At 40.9% G+C, this 19,212-nt stretch overlaps 1 pseudogene; it reads right to left on the reverse strand.

Moving 5' to 3' along the window:
• Positions 1 to 9,652: 9,652 nt before the first annotated feature.
• On the reverse strand, positions 9,653 to 10,107 carry LOC103270573 (annotated as a pseudogene).
• Between the last annotated feature and the right edge of the window lie 9,105 nt (positions 10,108 to 19,212).

Raw genomic sequence — 19,212 nt, forward strand, 5'->3', positions numbered from 1 at the left:
CCACAGAGCCGCCGACCTATTCTCGTTCCACAATTCCAGGCCAGCCTCTCAAACTTCGAGTATCCTGTGTTGCTTGCTCCCCCACCCTGCCCGTCATCCAAGAAAATCCCACATAATCACAAGATGCAAAGGTTGCCGCCTGCACTCAACAACTACCCTCCCAACATTTCCCCTCATGGTTTACCATAATAGGTCACACCCTCCGCTTCTTAAACCAATCCTTCCCTTCTCTTCCTTCTTCGCAGTATTTTCTTTGTGCCTCATTACAACTACAACGACCTTTGCTGGCTGCCGTTCAGCTTCCTGCCTCGCCCCACAGTAAGAGTACCCTCAACCTGTCTTCCACTGGAGAGGCCATCATTACAAAGACAAATAATGAGCATAGCACAAGTAGCCCTCCAAAATCGTCGGGCTCTAGATCTCCTAACAGCCAAAAAGGGAGGCACTTGTCCTTTCCTCCAAGAGGAGTGCTGTTATTACATTAACGAGTCAGGAGTCATTAAACAAAACATTAATAAATTACAACACCTCTCCTCACAACTCCAAGGGGCAAAATCTTCACAAATCGGCAGCCTATTACAAAACTCCCTACTCCCCTGGCTTTTGCCTATCATCACACCTGTCATTCTCATTTTCGATCTGTTCTCCTTTCTCCCGTATATCATCAAGTTTCTCCAGTCACAACTTTTAAAAATCTCTAATCAAAGCATTAACCAGCTTCTCCTACAGAATTATGACCTCCTGCCCACCAAAAATCCAGGTCTCGACTGTCCCAGCCCTACAAACCTCTAACCTTGTCTTCTCATTTCAGCCATGCTCGCCTCAAAGTTTACCCCCTACTACATACCACTCAGATTCTCAGCGTTTCTTGACCACCTTCTTCGTGACAGCTGGCTCCTCCCTTTCCCGTGTCCACTCGATGACTGACCGGACCAGCTTGCCTTTTTCCACTTACAAGGCACCTTCCAGGACTTCCATCTAAATGAAGTCTTTTCTTTTGGCGCCTACTTGTGGGGTCTCATGTGGCTTGTCCTTTCACCCACCTCACCCACCGACGCCCATTTTCAGCAGGAAGTAGCTGGACAGACAAACGCTGCCCCTCTCCCATATAACCAAAGAGGTGGGAATGAAGGGCCACCGCCAAGCCACATCCCCTCCCTTTCCTGGAAACGGCGACCCGGTAAACTAAAATGGCGATTGAAACGGCGCCTTCATTTGTTCTTCCTCAGTGCCTTCCTTTGTACTCCCTCCACACCCCTTCCCGCGCCCACGAAATACCCACCAACCTGGATGGAGCTCTGCCAGCCGACCAATAATCGACTAAGCCCCCATAAAGGCTGGAGTCTCCCTAAGCCCCCATAAAGGCTGGAGTGCCCTTGCGTCGGCGCTACAGTCTGACCCTCAGGTCCTGTAGCCACCGCGTTTGACCCATTAAATCTCTTGGCCCTAATGGGTATTGAGTCTCACTGTGCGCCACCATCTTTCACCTATGATTTTATGTTTTGGCATTCATTTTTAATTTTACTCTACTTAACAGACTCAAACTCCTTCTTGAAAAAACTGAAATTCTCTCTGTGCTTTCAGATGTAAGTTTGCTACCCTGTTTTTGCTACAAAATGCAAAACCCTGTAAGGAGTTTGTCCATAACATGGTGTATTTACAGAGACACAATTTAATCCACGTGTCCTTTTAAACTAGTGAGTTATTTTTTTCTTTTTGAGTCAGAGTCTCACTCTGTCGCCCAGGCTGGAATGCAGTGGCACACTCATGGCCACTGCAGCCTCAGCCTTCTGGGCTCAGGTAATCTTTCTACCTCAGCCTTCCAAATGGAGAAACTACAGCCTCATGCTACCATGCCTGGCTAACTTTCTGATTTACTGTAGAGACGAGGGTTCGCCAAGTGACCCAGGCTGGTCTTGAACCCCTGGGCTCAGGCAATCCTCTCACCTCCACCTCCCAAAGTGCTAGGATTACAGGCCCAAGCCACCACACTCAGCTACTAGTGAGTTTTATCTGTCTTGTGGATAAAACTCTCAAATCAAAGCTATGAAGTCTCTATGTTTATCTGTATTTTTATATATACATGTGTATACATGTTTGTTTGTATATTGTTGAAGGAGGGAACCTTAGAAATTTAGAATGTAATGTAGCCATTTTGAATCAGCACAACCATTTTGTTTAGGCCTCACACCTTGACATTCCTTTGCCACACAGTTTGCATGGCCCACACGTCCTTTTACCCTATGATCATTAACAAGAAAAATACTTTAGTTTTAGAAACTGGTGATTGCAAAGAACCCATTAAGCATGCCCAGTTTTGCTAACAATACACTTTTTAGGCATTTGTATTGATACATTGTTACTGCCTGTGACAACCTCCAGCACACCACCTGGAGGCATGTTTATTGGTATACTGTTATCATACCACCTGAGATCATGAGACATTGATGCCTGGCAATGTCAAGATACTAGGTTCATGTGACTACTATGGCAACCAAAGAATACAACTCTGGACATTTCTTTTGGCCCAGACCTCCTCCAGGCCTAAGCCCTCCCTTTGCTTTAAAGGCCCTTAAATACACCTAGTTTCCAGTCTTCCATGCCACACTCACCTGAGTGCTGGCCCCCTTTCCATTTTCCATCTGTGAAAGATAAATTATAAATTTTACTTTCTTCTACTTTCCTCTCTGTTGCAATCTTGCATTATTTCTGTGGCACTGGTCCCCTTTGCCTCAGTTTACCCTTTCAATTGTCTATGTGGTCAATATAGCTTACATGGTTGACCTAGAAATAAATCAGTGCTTATACAGTAAACTAACTCAAATGTTTTCCAAGTTCATGTGACTTTTGTAATCGTTGAGAAATAAAGCTAGTTTCAAACTTGTCAGTAAAAGGAAATAAGAATGTCTTCAGAATTAGCTGAGTGAGGTGGCACATGCCTGTAGTCTCAGCAAATCAGAAGGCTGAGGAAGGAGGATAACTGAAGTCCTAGAGTTTGAGGCCAGCCTGGGCAACATAGTGAGATCTGATCCCTAAAATTAAAATTAGAAAAATGACTTAAGGATTGTCAGTATTACATATAATTCAAACATTCTTGCCTGGATCTGTTGGTCAGAAAGTTTTATGCTGTCTCTGATAGATGTCTTAAGGTCATAAAAGTGTTGCTTCTGTGATTTTTTTGGTACTTTGAGCTTATGTCTTTGGTTTTGAGCCTTTGGATTCTCAGGTTTAGACAAGTGGCTATAGTGAAGACTGGGGACATAATATGTGTCCACAGCTCCTGGGCCACTAATCATAGGTCAGAGTCAATCCCTGTCTATCCTCTGTGGCCCAGTTATGCCTCCTGGCCATGCTGCCATGCTGAGAGGGATTGAGTCCTTCAGGCATTATCCTCACAGTTCTGTCCTCTGCCCTGGGCTCTGCACCTGATACATAACAATTAAAATTTCTTACTCCCGGCCAGGTGCAGTGGCTCAAACCTGTAATCCCAGCACTTTGGGAGGCTGAGGTGAGTGGATTGCTTGAGCCCATGGGTTTGAGACCAGCCTGGGCAACTTGGCAAGACCTCATCTCTACAATAAAACAAAAAAATTTGCCAGGAATGGTAGCATGCACCTGTAGTTCCAGCTAGGCTACTTGGAAGGCTGAGGTGGAAGGATCACCTGAGCCCAGCAGGCCACCACAATCCAGCCTGGGTGATGGAGTGAGACTCCAACTCAAAAAAAAAAAAATTTTTTTCTTACTCCCTAGATTATTTTCCACTGGAAATTATAGTTACTAAGAATTAAGCCTGTAGTTAATATATGTAATTAAAATTCCTAGATATAAAAAAATTATGTGCACAAAATGTATAAGGAAAATAAGATATGTTTTTGGAGAAGTTTATTTAAAAAGACATAAAGTTGTGGGTTTTGTTCAAAGAAAAGCAATTAGGGGTTATTGAAAGGTTGTTTCAAATTGAGGGAATAAAAATTGGATAGATTCAATTATCTATTCAATAGATACTATCTAATTATCTGTTAAATAGATAAAACTAAATGGATATAGAAAGAGAGGCCGGGTGTGGTGGCTCATGCCTGTAGAGAGTGTGAGACCAGCTTGTACAACATAGCAAAACCCCAGCTCTAAAGAAAAAAAAAAGAAGAAAAAAGGAAGATTAAAAAATTGTAAAATGTTGTAAAAAGTTTATGTAAATCTTATTTTGCATAGTTCAGTCTGACTGAGATAGAGTGGATTTGTTTATAAGGTTTTAAATTTACTTTAGAGCTGCACACAATTATGCACACCTGTAATTCCAGCTACTCAGAAGGCTGAGACAGGAGGATTGCTTGAGCCCAGGAGTTTGAAGCCAACCTAAGCAACCTTGTGAGATCCTGGCTCTATCTCTACAAAAAATAAAATTTTCAAAAATGTATATAAAAATACCTTTAGTATTAAAATTATGCTAATACAAAATTAGGATATAATTTTATCTTTTTATTTTTATTTTTCATTTTACCAGAAACTGATTCTCAGTGAGGTGCACTGGCTCACCCCTGTAATCCCACCACTTTGAGAAGCAGAGACAAGAGGATTACCTGAGCCCAGGAGTTTGAGACCAGCTTGAGCAATGTGGTGAGACCTCATCTCTACAATAAATTAAAAAAAACAAACAAACAAAAAAACAGCTGGGTGTGATGGTATGCACCTGTGGTTCCAGCTACTTTCAAGCCTGAGGTGGAAGGATTGCCTGAGCACAGGAGGTTGAGGCTGTGGTAGCTATGAGCATGACACCGTATTCCAGCCTGGGCAGTGCAGAGTGAGACTCCAACTCAAAAAAAGAAAAGAAAAGAAAACTGAGTCTCCTTTCTATCAAAGAGTTTTTTTTTTTATTATCATTTTGGCTAAATGAATAACTATTATTTCACACTGACCTGTGATTTATTTTCATTATGTTTTATTTTTTAAATAAATTTTCTTTTTCTTTTTTACTTTATTATAAATATGTGGGGAATAAATCAGATTAGGTATATGAGTAATATATGTGCAGCTGAAGTTTGGGCCTCCAACAGGTCCTTACTTTCCCTGGTTTAAGATCAGGTATACTTTGTGTTGTTACGTGCCTACCCCTGTACCCCTCCCTCCCCATCACACCCCAGCAGTGTCCTGGGACTGCCAATCCCTCCATTGTGCTTTTATGATTAATGTTCAGGTCCCACTTATGAGTGAGAGAAAATGTAGTATCCGGTTCTTTGTTTTTGTGATAGATTGCTAAGAATGATTGTCTCCAATTCCATCCAATTTGCTGAGAAGTCCATACTCTGTCCTTTATGGCTGCGTAATATTCCATCATGTATATTTACCACATTTTCTTTATCCAGTCTATTTTCTTTCTTTCTTTTTTTTTTTTTTTTGGTCAGAGACTCACTCTGTCGCCCAGGCTGGAGTGCAGTGGCACACTCACAGCCACCCCAGCGTTGACCTTCTGCCTCAGCCTTCCAAGTAGCCAGAACTACAGGCACGTACTACCACGCCTGGCTAATTTTTTATTTTTGGAGAGATGAGGTCTCACCAAGCTTCCCAGGCTGGTCTCAGACCTGCGGGCTCAGGCAATCCACTTGTCTCGGCTTCCCAAAGTGCTAAGATTACAGGCTGAGTCACCGAGTCCAGCCCAGCCTTCTTTCAATGGGCATAAAGATTGGTTTCATGTTTTTGCTATTTTGAATAGTGCAGCAATAAACATGCGTGTGCAGGTGCCTTTTTTGTAGAATAATTTATGTTCCTCTGGGTATATTCCCAGGTTGAAACAAGAAAAAAATTGAAACCCAAAACAGACCTGTAACAATCCAGGAAATCTACTTTGTCATAAGAATTCTATCTAAAAAAAAAAGAATTCTACCTACAAAAAAAAAAAAAAAAGCCTTGGTTTTCCAGCTGAATTCTACAAAACATACAAAGAAGATCTGATACCAATCCTGTAGAATGTATTCCTGGCAATCAAGAAAGATGGAACTTGCCCCAGATCATTTTATGAGGCTAACATCACACTGATACCCAAACCTGGTAAAGACCTAAGAAGGAAAGAGAATTACAGGCCAATCTCCTTGATGAACACAGAGGTGAAAGTGCTGGGAGTCCTTGCTAGAGCAATCAGGCAAGAGAAGGAAATCAGGGGTATCTAAACAGGAAAGGAGGAAACTAAGCTATCCCTCATTGCAGACAATATTCCATACCTTGAAAACCCAATGGAGTCTGCCAGAAACCTCCTAGCACTGATAAATAACTTTGGTAAAGTTTCAGGGTACAAAATCAATGTGTAAAAGGCATTGGCATTTCTATACACCAGTAACAAACAGGCAGAGAACCAAATAAAAAGCACAATCCCATTCGCAACAGCCACACACACACACAGTGAAAAACATTGGCATCTTCCTAACCAGAGATGTGAAAGATCTTTACAACGAGAACTATAAAACACTGCTAAAACAAATCAAAGAGGACAGAAACAAATGGAAAAACAGTCCATGCTCATGGATTGAAAGAATCAATATTAAGTGTTTTAAACCTTTGATATTTGACAAACTTCCTAAAATCAAAATTCTGAAATTAAGTCTTTCTGATGTCAAACTATCTTTTGAACATTTCAAAAGGGGCTCCTGGAAAGTCAAGAGAGAGATAATAGGCTTATTTTGTATGTTAATGTCATATGGGAAGTATTGTTAAATAAAAAATGGCATTTAATTTTCTTTGAATTATATTTGTATGAATGTTATTAATATGTGTTCCAAAATTATATGAGATTTCTAAAAATGTGATGTTATCTGTCCTAATAATGGCCATTATATTTAATCATTGTAAGCCATAGAAAATACCCAAATTATCTCTCAATTGAATCTTTAACCATGACCTTTTTTTTTAAAGAGACAGGGTCACCCTCAGTCACCCAGGCTGTAGTGCAATTGCACAATCATAGCTTTGTGTAGTTTTGAACTCCTGGGCGCAAGTGATCCTCCTACCTCAGCCTCCTGAGTAGCTAGGACTACAGACATGTGCCATGACACCAGGCTAATTAACCATGGTTAAGTTTTTTGTTGTTGTTGTTGTTGTTGTTGTTTTGTTTTTTGAGTTGGAGTCTCACTCTGTCACCCAGACTGGGTTGCAGTGGCACGCTCCCGGCCACTGCAGCCTGGACCTGCTAGGCTCCAGCGATCCTTCCACCTCAGCCTTTCAAGTAGCCAGAGCTACAGGTGCGTGCTGCCACATCTGGCTAATTTTTGATGTATTGTAGAGACGAGGTCTCGCCGAGTTGCCCAGGTTGGTCTTGAACTCGTGGGCTCAGGCCATCCGCTCGCCTCGGCCTCCCAAAGTGCTGGGATTACAGGCTGAGCCACCAAGCCCGGCCAAGTTTTTGTTGTTGTTGTTGTTGTCACAATCTCACTGTTGCCCAGGCTGGAGTGCGGTGATATACTCGACTTGCTGGGCTCAGGTTAGCCTTCCGCCTGAGTCTTCCAAGTAGCTGGCACTACAGGCACACGCAAGCTATTGTCTTGATTTATTGTAGAGACGAGGTCTCGCCAAGTTGTCCAGGCTGTTCTTGGACCTTGTGCTCCAGCAATCCTCTCACCTCCACCTGCCAAATTGCTGGGATTACAAGCGTGAGCAACTGCACATGACTGTTTTAAGTATTGTTATCCATGTTAAATTGCTTTATTCTGATTCTTTTTTCTAAAAGCTATTTGCAAATCCTAAAGTGTTGTATCTACAAGGAGGTCTGTGGAAAGGATAAGACTCTGACACGTACTTTGAAATACAGACCTCTGCTTATGACTCTGAGATCATACTATTAGACTGGGCAAGAATTTTAAAAAACTTGGGGAAAGAAAGAACTGAATTCATAAAACTGTTAACCTAACATCAAGCAGAAGAAGAATTCATTGCATAGGACTAAACTGATGGATATTTTATAACTTTTTTGTTTGAAATATTGCCGATTCTTTTTATATTTTATTTTTTCAATTCAAGAAAACATTTTAGTTTTGGGCAATTTATAGCTTACAGCAGTGAAACAAAGTGAGCAAAACTGAAACATCTTCCTCTCTACCCGATTTTTCTAGAATTTAAAAACTATCCATTCGTATTCTGACTTTATGGCAATATAGTTATTTGGGTCAGCTTGATAGAATCTGCTTTCTTTTGAAACAGGACACAGTTAAAAACACTGGCTGTTTTACTAAGGCTTTGACTGGAATGTCACACTTTCATACATGACTACTCTGCTTTAAGGATGGAGGCTAACTTTATAAAGCCAACACACTTGTAAAAAGAATAGTCTGATACCTTGCCTCCTTGATTCCCTTACAAGGTTCCTGACCTTGTGGTAGTAAAGAATATCACTTTCTGACAGGCCCAGGAATCTCAAGATATTTGGAAGACTTCAAGAAGAGAGGAATTCATTCAGACCATACATGTTTTACAGCACAGTCTGATGGCAAATCTTTGGTTTGGCTTCCTAGCCTGCAAGGACTTTTTAAAATCGAATCTGAAACTCCTTATGAAAAAGTTCCACCAAAGCCAACTTGAAAAGAATCTACATGACCAATCACTCCTCTTGATGCATGTTCTGCAAACAATCTGGCCAAGTATAATAAGACTAGCACTTATCTTGCAAATAAAATTGGTCTTACTATGATTTGTGTTTGGTATAAACAGGGGATTGGAGAGAGAAAAATTATGTTTCAGAAAAAAATTATAGTACACCTGTTATTAGATCCTAGCCCCGACCATTATTTTTCAGTTTTTAATGTTTGCCTACAATTTGTAGTGAATCCTGAATTCTTTCCTGGTTGTAAGTCTCCAAGTTGGTTTCCAAATTTTTCTTTCATTCTACTGACTTGCCCTCACTGAAATTGCAGTTACTTTTTCCCTGAGGCCCTGCAAAGTGAAGCTATGTATAAACAACTCGGTGCCATTGCCTATTTCCACTTTTTTTTTTTTTTTTGAGTTGGAGTCTCACTCGCTCAGACTGGAGTGCAGTGGCCGCTCCCGGCCACCGCAGTCTTGCCTGCTGGGCTCCGGCGATCCTTCCGCCTCAGCCTTCCAAGTAGCTGGAACTACAGGAACGCGCTACCACACCCGGCTAATTTTTGATTTATTATAGAGATGAGGTCTCGCCAAGTTGCCCAGGCGGGTCTCGAACCCGCGGGCTCAGGCAATCCACTCACCTCAGCCTCCCAAAGTATTTCCACTTTTTAAAAAATATATTTTAAAATTTTTATTTCTGTGTAAAGCAAAGACGGAACTCCTAGGGGTCAAATGAGAAAAATAAACCAAACTCAAAGCACTATTAAGTCAGGGAACAACAACAACAAAAATCTGAGGTAGAAGTCAAGCCATATAATCCATAACATTTTTAGGTATCCATAGCAACCATCGCATCTCTCTGTTAAGATCTATGTTTTTTTAAAAAGTCTTGGGCAACCCCTTCAGGTCCCCTCCACTGTGGGAGCTTTTTCTGTCCTCTGAATAAATCCTGCTTTCTAAAAAAAAAAAAAGTCTCTAGTCCAAAGAATCAATAATCCATTCTCTAAAATCAGATGTAAATCTATGATCAACACACAAATTTTTGTCATGTTAACAAAGTAAATGGTTTTACCAAAAGCTACTGACATTTTTATCAGTAGTAACCACAAGGAGGCCATTGGTTGTAACCATAGTGTCCATACCAGCGGGGATAGTAAGTTTCTTGTCTGTGCTGTTACCCCAGGATCGTCCAGGCCAGTGATTGGACCGATTACCACTTGGCCACCCCCGTCTGCTATTCTTACCTCTAAACTGTCTGTTATCATACAGCCGATTGCCTCTATTTCTTTGGGTCCCACCAGCTCTGCTATTCCACTCCTCAACAATTGGAGGAGACTCTAGAGGGCGTTTCAGGTATTCTTGGTACTCTTTGTCATCTTCTGTGAATCTACTGGCAAACATCTCTTCAAAATTTAGAACAGCTTCAGCAGTGTCAGTCATTCTGAAATTCCTATGGATCTGAAGCAGCTGTACTGCCTAATGTTTAGGTTGTTCAAATATGCCAAGGGCAGTGTCTACCCAGCTCGAGCTGAACCCCGCCAGCCAGGCACACAGGAATGACGGCCTCCAGGTCACCACACAGTGGGAATGCCTATTTCCATTTTAAATGAAGATATTTCATGTCTAACATCTGGGCATCTCAGCTGACTACCCTCCAGACTCTAAGAAAACTGGTTTAGAGACTATTCCAAACATTAACCTTTATTTTTCTTCTGTTTGAGAGCCCATCTGCAATGCCAAGTCCTGAAATGAGACACATCTGTTTAATTGGACTAGCTTATTTCCAGAAATGGGACACCAGTTTAATGGTATCTTTTGCCACTCAGCTGTTAACTTGATTTTTCTCTCCATAGCCACCAACTCAGCTTTTAGGGCGTGAAACTTCTAGGGAAGTTTCAGATAGGGCAACATTGGGGCACAGAAAACAATTCCCCAAAATATGTTATTTAGGCATGCTGAGTGCTTCTGAAAATTGAAAGTCCTCAAAAGACCAGACCCAGTGACTCATGCCTGTAATCCCAGTACATTGGGAGGCCAAGGCGAGAGGATTGCCTGAGCCCAGGGGTTCGAGACCAGCTTGGGCAACTTGGTGAGACCTCATCTCTACAATAAAGTAAAAAAATTAGCCAGGCATGGTGGTGCATGCCTGCAGTCCCAGCTACTTGGAAAGCTGAGGTGGAAGGATCACCTAAGCCCAGCAGGCTGAGGCTGCGGTAGCTGTGAGCATGCCACTGCACTCCAGCCTGGGCAAGAGAGTGAGACTCTGACTCAAAAAACAAACAAACAAATGAAACACAATTACCTTTTGACTCTTCCCTGTAAACTCACTATTGCAAAAAGGAGGACAGGAATATAACCACACCTGAAAGGACATTTTCACAGGATAATGCCTGCCTGTGGGGCTCATTCAAATTCTAAAGAGAATTATTTACAAATTTTATTTATTTATTTATTTATTTTTGAGTTGGTGTCTCACTTTGTCACCCAAGCTAGAGTGCAGTGGCACACTCACGACCACCGCAGCCTTGACCTGCTGGGCTCAGATGATCCTTCCACCTCAGCCTTCCAAGTAGCTGGAACTATAGGCAAGCGCCACCACATCCAGCTAATTTTTTGATTTATTATGGAGATGAAGTCTCATCAAATTGCCCAGGCTGGTCTCAAACCCAGGAGCTCAGTCAAACTTCTCACCCTGGCCTCTCAAAGTACTGGGATTATAGGTGTGAGCCACCATGCCTGGCCCCATTTACAAATTAATTTGTCTCCTTAATTCATAAATTCTCTCTAATAATCCTTTACTACCCCTCACACTAATTGTCTGCATTCCCATCATCTCTCTCTCCTATGAAAAAGGGTATGTAAGCTTCCATTGGAGAGGTTGTGATAATCACTCTGTGATCGTCCCCACTATGCAAATTAATACATGTTTATGTCTTTTCTCCTTTTGTCTTTTGTCAATTGATTTTCAGTGAATCTTCAGAAGACAAACAGGAAGTTTTCCCTTGGTCCCATATGTATATTGCAAATATTTCTTTCCAATTTGTGGCTCATGTTTTCATTATCTTTTTTTTTTTGAGTTGGAGTCTCACTCTGTTGCCCAGGCTGGAGTGCGGTGGCATGCTCACGGCCATCACAGAGTCGACCTGCTGGGCTCCGGCAATCCTTCCACCTCAGCCTTCCAAGTAGCGGAACTACTGGCGCCCAGTACCACGCCTGGCTATTTTTTGATCTGTTGTAGAGGAGAGGTCTCATCAAGTTGCCCGGGCAGGTCTCCAACCCATGGGCTCGGACAATCCACTCACTTTGGCTTCCCAAAGTGCTGGGATTACAGGCTGAACCACCAAGCCCGCCCTCATTATCTTTTGTTTGTTGGAGTCTCACTCTGTCGCACAGGCTGGAGGGTAGTGGCACACTCATGGCCTCCCCAGCATCGACCTGCTGGACTCAGGTGATCCTTCCATCTCAGCTTTCCAAGTAGCAGGAACTACAGGCATGTGCTATCACGCCCGGCTAATTTTCTTTTTTTATTTATTTATTGTAGAGACAAGGTCTTGCCAAGCTGCCTGGGCTGGTCTCAAACCCGCGAGCTCAGGCAATCCACGCACTCAGCCTCCCAAAGTGCTGGGATTACAGGTTGAGCCACCAAGCCTGGCCTGGCCTCATTATCTTAAGTGTCTTTTGAAGAATAAAAGTTCTTAATTTTGATAAAATCTAATTTATCATTTTTTCTTTTGTGGATTATATTTTGATAAAATATCTAAGAAATCTCTGCTTGTCTTATGTGACAAAATTTTTCCTTTATGGTGTTGAGGTAGAGTAATTAGTTTAGTTTAGAGATAAATAGACAAGTTTCTTGCAGGCAGGCATAGCATAGATCACTAAAAAAAACCAGGTGACTGGGCATCCAACTGGTTGCCATCTTATCAGGATATCACTCTCCAGAACAAGAGGCACTGGACAATGGTGTTTTTAGGAAGAAAATTAATCCAGTAAAACAGTAACTTTTACTATTATCTCAAGATTTTCACAGGACACAAGTAAGCTCAGAAGTAGATGATAAGAACAGGAACTTGGCCGGGCGCAGTGCCTCAAACCTATAACCCCAGCACTTTGGGAGGCTGAGACTAGAGGATTGCCTGAGCCTAGGGGTTCGAGACTAGCCTGGGCAATTTGGTGAGAACTCGTCTCTACAATATATCAAAAAATTAGACCGGTGTGATAGCACACACCTGTAGTTTCAGCTATTTGGATGGCTGGCGAAAGGATCGCCTGAGCCCAGCAGGTAGACATTGGGGTGGCTGTGAGCGTGCAACTATATTCCAGCCTGGGCAACAAAGTGAGACTCCAACTCAAAAGAAAAAAAAAAAGAACAGGAACTTGTGATCAATAGATTGTAACTCACCATGTAGCACACATATGTTAGTTTAAGAAATTGGTTGCTAGCTGGGCATGCAATGGTGAAATGGTGGCTCATGCCTATAATCCCAGCACTTTGGGAGGCAGAGATGAGAGGATTGCTTGAGCCCACAGGTTGGAGATCAGCCTAAGCAACTTGGCGAGACCTCATCTCTCCAATAAATCAAAAATTTAGCTGGGCGTGGTGGCACACTCCTGTAGTCCCAGCTGCTTGAAAAGCTGAAGTGGAAGAATCACCTGAGCTCAGGAAGTCGAGGCTGTGGTGGCTGTGAGCATGCCATTGCACTCCAGCCTGGACAACAGAGTGAGAGTTTGACTCAAAAAAAGAAAAAGGGGACAAAAAGAAATTGTTTGCTTAATCATCACTAAAAAAATTATATAAGCACTTAGTTAACAAGTCAGGGTGTCCTTTCTCTTAAGGCACCCATGTTCTCTCTTGAATGTGTTTTTTCTTTCTAATAAGCGCTGTCTTAAACTATGCTTTGCACTTGCTCTGAAATTCTTTTCTGTTGCAAAATCAAAGAACCCAAGGAGCAACTACATCACATTCTGCCTGGCATAAGTTTCTCCCAGAAGTTTATAGGTTTATCCTTTACATGTAAGTCTATAATTCACTTCGAGTTAATTTTTGTGTGTGATGAGAGATTAGGATCAAGGATCTTCTTTTGCATACGTTTATCTGATTGCTCTGGCACTTTGCTCCTTTGTCAAAAATCAATCAAATTATATTGTGATTTTTCATTGCATCCACTAGAGTGGCTAACATTAGAAAGATGAAATAAAAAAGGAAATTAAAAAGATAGGTAATAACAAGTGTTGCCAAAGATGTGGAGCGACTAGAACCCTCATACGCAGCTGAAATGGAGTAACTGCTTTGGAAAACAATTTAGAAGTTTCTAAAAATATTAGATATAGTATTACCATATGATCCAGCAATTCTACTTGGACAATAGGGCAACATTGACTAGGCTGGGTATGGTAGCTCATACCAGTAATCCCAGCACTTTGGGAGGTGGAGGCGAGAGGATTGCCTGCTCCCAGGGATTCGAAACTAGCCTAGGCAACTTGGCAAGACATTGTTTCTACAATAAATTTAAAAATTAGTGGGGTATCGTGGTGTGTGCCTATAGTTCCAGCTACTTGGAAAGCTGAAGTGGAAGGATTACCTGAGCCCAATAATTTGAGGCTGCAGTAGCTGTGAGCGTGCCACTGCACTCTAGCCTGGGCGACCGAGTGAGACTCCAACTAAAAAATAAAAAGTAAAAAAATTGACTAGGTCATAACCTCAGATCTGGGGCACAGGAAGGACATAAGAAACAGAAGTCATTGCTTTGCTATTGGGACTAGCAGATGACATGGGAGACATTCCTTTACTGGTTCTAATTTGACTGTCTCGAGCTTTGAACACCTTGAGCACACACAATTCAACTTAATTTGGGGACAATTGAGTGCTCATTCTCTTGGGGATCTCCCCCAAAGAAATGAAAACCTATGTCTACACAAAACTTGTGTACAATTGGTCATATCATTATTCACAAATGCCAAAAGATGGAAACAACATAAATGTCCATTGTAGGGGAAGGAAAGGTGACTTCTTTGTTCTTTGTTTCTTTTCACCCTTCTTTGTTCTTTGGCTGGGCTACAAATTAAATTGACATAAGGCAGATCAACAGGAGAAAAGTTATACCCAAGTGAATACTCCATAACCCCAAGTGACATAGATGCTTATACGCTGTCTTTACAGGGCATAGGGGAGGGAGAATGCAGGTAATTTAGGGGAGAGTAAATGAATTTTGAAAAAAACAAATGGATTCTCAGAAGAATAGGTGATAGTCTGGGTGAGATAGAGAGAAGACTCCAATCTCCCCTCCTGTGATCCAACTAATCTTCCCTGGCTGAGAAGATTAGCTGGATCACAGGATTACTTTATCCTGGGATACCTCAGGATTATTTTATTCTGGGGTATCCCAGGATTATCTTGATTACTATCCTGGGATATCCTTATCTTATCCTTGGATCCATGGCACCTGACTTCCTTTCGTATCTATTTTTAGGCAGATAAGGGGAGTTCAGACAAAGTCTCTGCCTGAATCAGCTGTTCCACAAGTACCCTCAGTTCAAAGTAATCAGCATACCAAAACATAATGTTTTGGGGTGACATTTTTTGCTCTCAGGGAATAAAAGTTGCTTCTGAGCAGCCCTTTCCCATACAGATACTTCTACTAATGTAGATTTCCTTTTTAGATGTAAATTTATTTTATAAAAGGACAGATTTTCAGAGGTACTCCTGTCTGCAGCTTCTCAGAATAACCAGCTTGGGATATGCCAAGGAAGTATATTTTGGGGTGGTGTATTCTAGTCTCCTACAGTCATAGTTTGGGGTGGTATGTGGGGTCCCAACACCATCAAATGTTGGCTGGGTACATAAAGTATAGTATAGCCAAACAATAAAATATTATTTGACAGTAAAACAGTATTTAATATTGATACATGCTACAATGTGGATGAACTTTGAAAACAGTAAGCTAAGTGAAAGAACTCTGTCATAGAAGACTCCACATATTGTTTAATTCCATTTATATGAAACATCAAGATAGAGCAAATTTATAGAGACAGAAAGTAGTGGTTGCCCAGGGTTGAAGGAGTTGGAGAGTGAGGAGTAGACTGCTAATGGGTACAGGGTTTATTTTTAAGGTGTTGAAAATACTTTAGGCCAGGCATAGTGGCTCATGCCTGTAATCCCAGCACTTCGGGAGGTGAAGGCGAAAGGATTGCCCAGGCTCAGAGGTTCAAGACCAACCTGAGCAACTTGGTGAGACTTCGTCTCTACAATTTAAAAAAAAAAAAAAAATTAGCTGAGCATGGGAGCACATGACTGTAGTTCTAGCTACTTGGAAGGCTGAAGCGGAAGGATCCTCTGAGTCCAGCAGGTCAATGCTAGGGTGACCATGAGTGTGCCACTGCACTCCAGCCTCTGGAGAGAGTCTCCAGAGTGAGACTTCAACTCAAAAAAAAAAAAAAGAATTGCTATCTTAACAATATTGAGTTTTCTTATCCAAGAACATAATATATCTAGCCACTTATCTTAGTTTTCTTTGATTTCTTTCATCAATATTTTGTAGTTTTTGGCATACATATCTCGCACATATTGTTAGATTTTTTACCTATTTCATGTTTTTTTGATGCTACTGTAAATGATACTTTTTAAAAACATTTTGATTATTCATTGCCAGTACATAGACTTGAATATTGACCATGTGTCCTGTGACCTTTTAAATGACTTATTAGTCCTAGTAGGGTTTTCTTTGTGTTTTTTGTTGTTGTTGTTTTTTGGGTAGATTTTATGGAATTTCCTGAGTAGGCATTATGTTGTCTGTGAGTACTATTCTCTTTATTTCTTCTTTTTCAATCTATATACTTTTTGTTGTTGTTTTGGGCCTTATTGTAAAGTTCCATTATATGTTGGATAGGAGTGGTAAGAACAGATATGTCTTGTTTTCTTTAGTGAAAAAGTCATTGTCTTTTACCATTAAATATGTAGGATTTTTGTTAATATTATTTATCAGGTTGTGGATGGGCCCTTTTGTTCCTAGTCTTGTAGAGTTTTTATCATGAATGATGTTAAACTTTTTTCCAGTGCTTTTGTGTGTGTGTGTACTTTTTGAAATCGTCATGTAGTTTTCTTCATTAGATTTTAGATATGATAAGTTGCATTGACTGCCTTTCAAATGTTGAACCATCTCTGCATTCTCTATGTGATCCTCGTATTACTATGGTCAAAATGTCTCTCTACAACATTTATGCTGAAATCTAATCCTGACTGTGGTAACATTAAGAGGTAGGGCCTTTAGGGAAATGATTAAGTCAGGAGGACTCTGCCCTCATGAATTTGTTCCCTTACAGAAGAGTTCCTTGGCCTCTTCCACCGTGTGAGGACATAGCAATAAGGGTTCGTCTATGGAGCAGTGAGGAATCTCCTCCCAGACACCAAATCTGCTGGCACCTTGATCTTAGACTTCCTAGTCTCCAGAACCATGAGAAATAAATTTCTGTTATTTATAAATTACCCAGACAATGGTATTTTGTTATAGCAGTAGAAACAGAGACAGAGATATTGTACTTTTTGTATATTGCTAAGTTCATTTTGTATCTGTTACAAAAGATATTTGTCCATAGTTTATCTCTCTCTCTGTCTCTTTCTTTCCCTTGTAATGTTTTAGTCTGATGTCAGTATCACAGTAATTCAAATAAAAATTGTGTCAAATAAAAATTAAGTGTTTTTCCTTTTTTATTTTCTGGGAGAGTTTGCATAGAATTGATATTATTTCTTTCTTAAATATCTGGTAGAATTTGGCAGTGAAGCTATCTGTGCCTGCAACTTATTTTGTTGAAAGATTTTAAACTAGGCATTCAATTTCTTTTACAGATATTGGACTATTCAGGTTATCTATATCTTTTTAAGTAAGACATAGTTTATTTTCTCTAAGTTGTCTAATTTATGGTCATACATTTCTTGGTAATATTCCCCTATTATCTTTTAACATTTATAGGATTTGTAGAGGTATCCCCTCTTTTGTTATAATTGTTTTGAAAACTTGAGGTGATATTCACACATAGCACAATATCAACCTTTTATTATTTATTTGTTTAGAGATAGGATCTGTCTCTGTTGGCCAGACTGGAGTGCAGTGGCACTATCATAGCTCACAGTAACCTCAAGCTCCTGGGCTCAAGTCTCCTCCTGCCTCAGCCTCCAAAGCTCTGGATTACAGGCATAAACCACTGCAGTTGGCCTAAAATCAACCATTTTATTTCATTATTTTTGACTTATTTGTTTTGCTGAGCCAGGGTCTCACTCTATTGTCTAGGCTGAAGTGCAGTGGCACAATCATGGCTGACAACAGCCTCGACTTCCTGGGCTTAGGCAATCCTTCCGCCTCAGCCTCGTGAGTAACTGGGACTACAGACATGTACCGCCACAACTGGTTAGTTTTTTGATGTTTTGTAGAGACAAGGTCTTGCTATATTGCCCAGGCTGGTCTTGAACTCCTGGGCTCAAGCAATCCTCCTGCCTTGGCCTCCCAAAGTCCTGGGATCATAGGTGTGAGCCAGCACACTCAGCCTAAAATAAGTCATTTTAAAGTGTATAATTCAGTGGTATTTGGTGCATACATAATGTATACACCACCTCTGTGTATCATCACCTCTGTGTAATTCCAAAATATTTTTATCACCCCTACAGTCAAAAAACCTTCATACCTATTAAGCAGTCTTCTTTCCCTCCTCCTTCTCAGGATAGGCAGCCACCAATTTGCTCTTTGTCTCTATAGATTTACATATTTCATATAAATGGTATCATACAATATGCGACCTATTGTGCCTGACTTCGTTCACGTAACATAATGTTTTCAAGGTTCATTCATGTATGAGTACTTAATTTCTTTTCTTTTTTTTTTTTTTGAGTTGGAGTCTCACTCTGTCGCCCAGACTGGAGTGCAGTGGCCGCTCCCGGCCACCGCAGCCTCGACCTGCTGGGCTCCGGCGATCCTTCCGCCTCAGCCTTCCGAGTAGCTGGAATTACAGGCACGTGCCATCACGCCCGGCTGATTTTTTGATTTATTGTAGAGATGAGGTCTCGCTGCCCAGGTGGGTCTCGAACCCGCGGGCTCAGGCAATCTACTCACCTCAGCCTCCCAAAGGCGCGGGATTACAGGCTGAGCCACCGAGCCCAGCTTAATTTCTTTTTATGACTAAATAATAATCAACTTATTTCACTCTTGATATTGATAATTTATGTCCTCTCTATTTGCCATGGTCAGTCTGGGTAAAGTTGTATTAATTTTATTGAACTTTTCAAGAAGCAGATTTTGATTTCATTAATTCTACTTTTTATTGCTTGAGTTTTTCATTTCAGTGATTTCTCTTCTTTTTATTTTTTCCTACTCTTCGCTAGTTTTGGTTTTACTGTATTCTTTTTTTTATGCACTTCTTACATTTAATGCTTAGATTATTAATTTGAAAACTTTGTTCTTTTCTAACATAAACACTTAATACTATAAATTAAAATAGGACTTGCTTTTATTTGAGAGAGCAGGTCTTACTAAACTGCCCAGGCTGGTCTTGAACTCATGGGCTCAAGTGATTCTCCCACTTCAGCCTCACAAGTAGCTGGAACTGTAGGCATCAAGCTTAAAATGCAATATATATATATATATATATATATATTTTTTTTTTTTT

The sequence above is a fragment of the Carlito syrichta genome, unplaced genomic scaffold, assembly GCF_000164805.1.
Source record: "Carlito syrichta isolate Samal-C Ts95f unplaced genomic scaffold, Tarsius_syrichta-2.0.1 Scaffold309865, whole genome shotgun sequence".
Classification (NCBI taxonomy): Eukaryota; Metazoa; Chordata; class Mammalia; order Primates; family Tarsiidae; genus Carlito; species Carlito syrichta.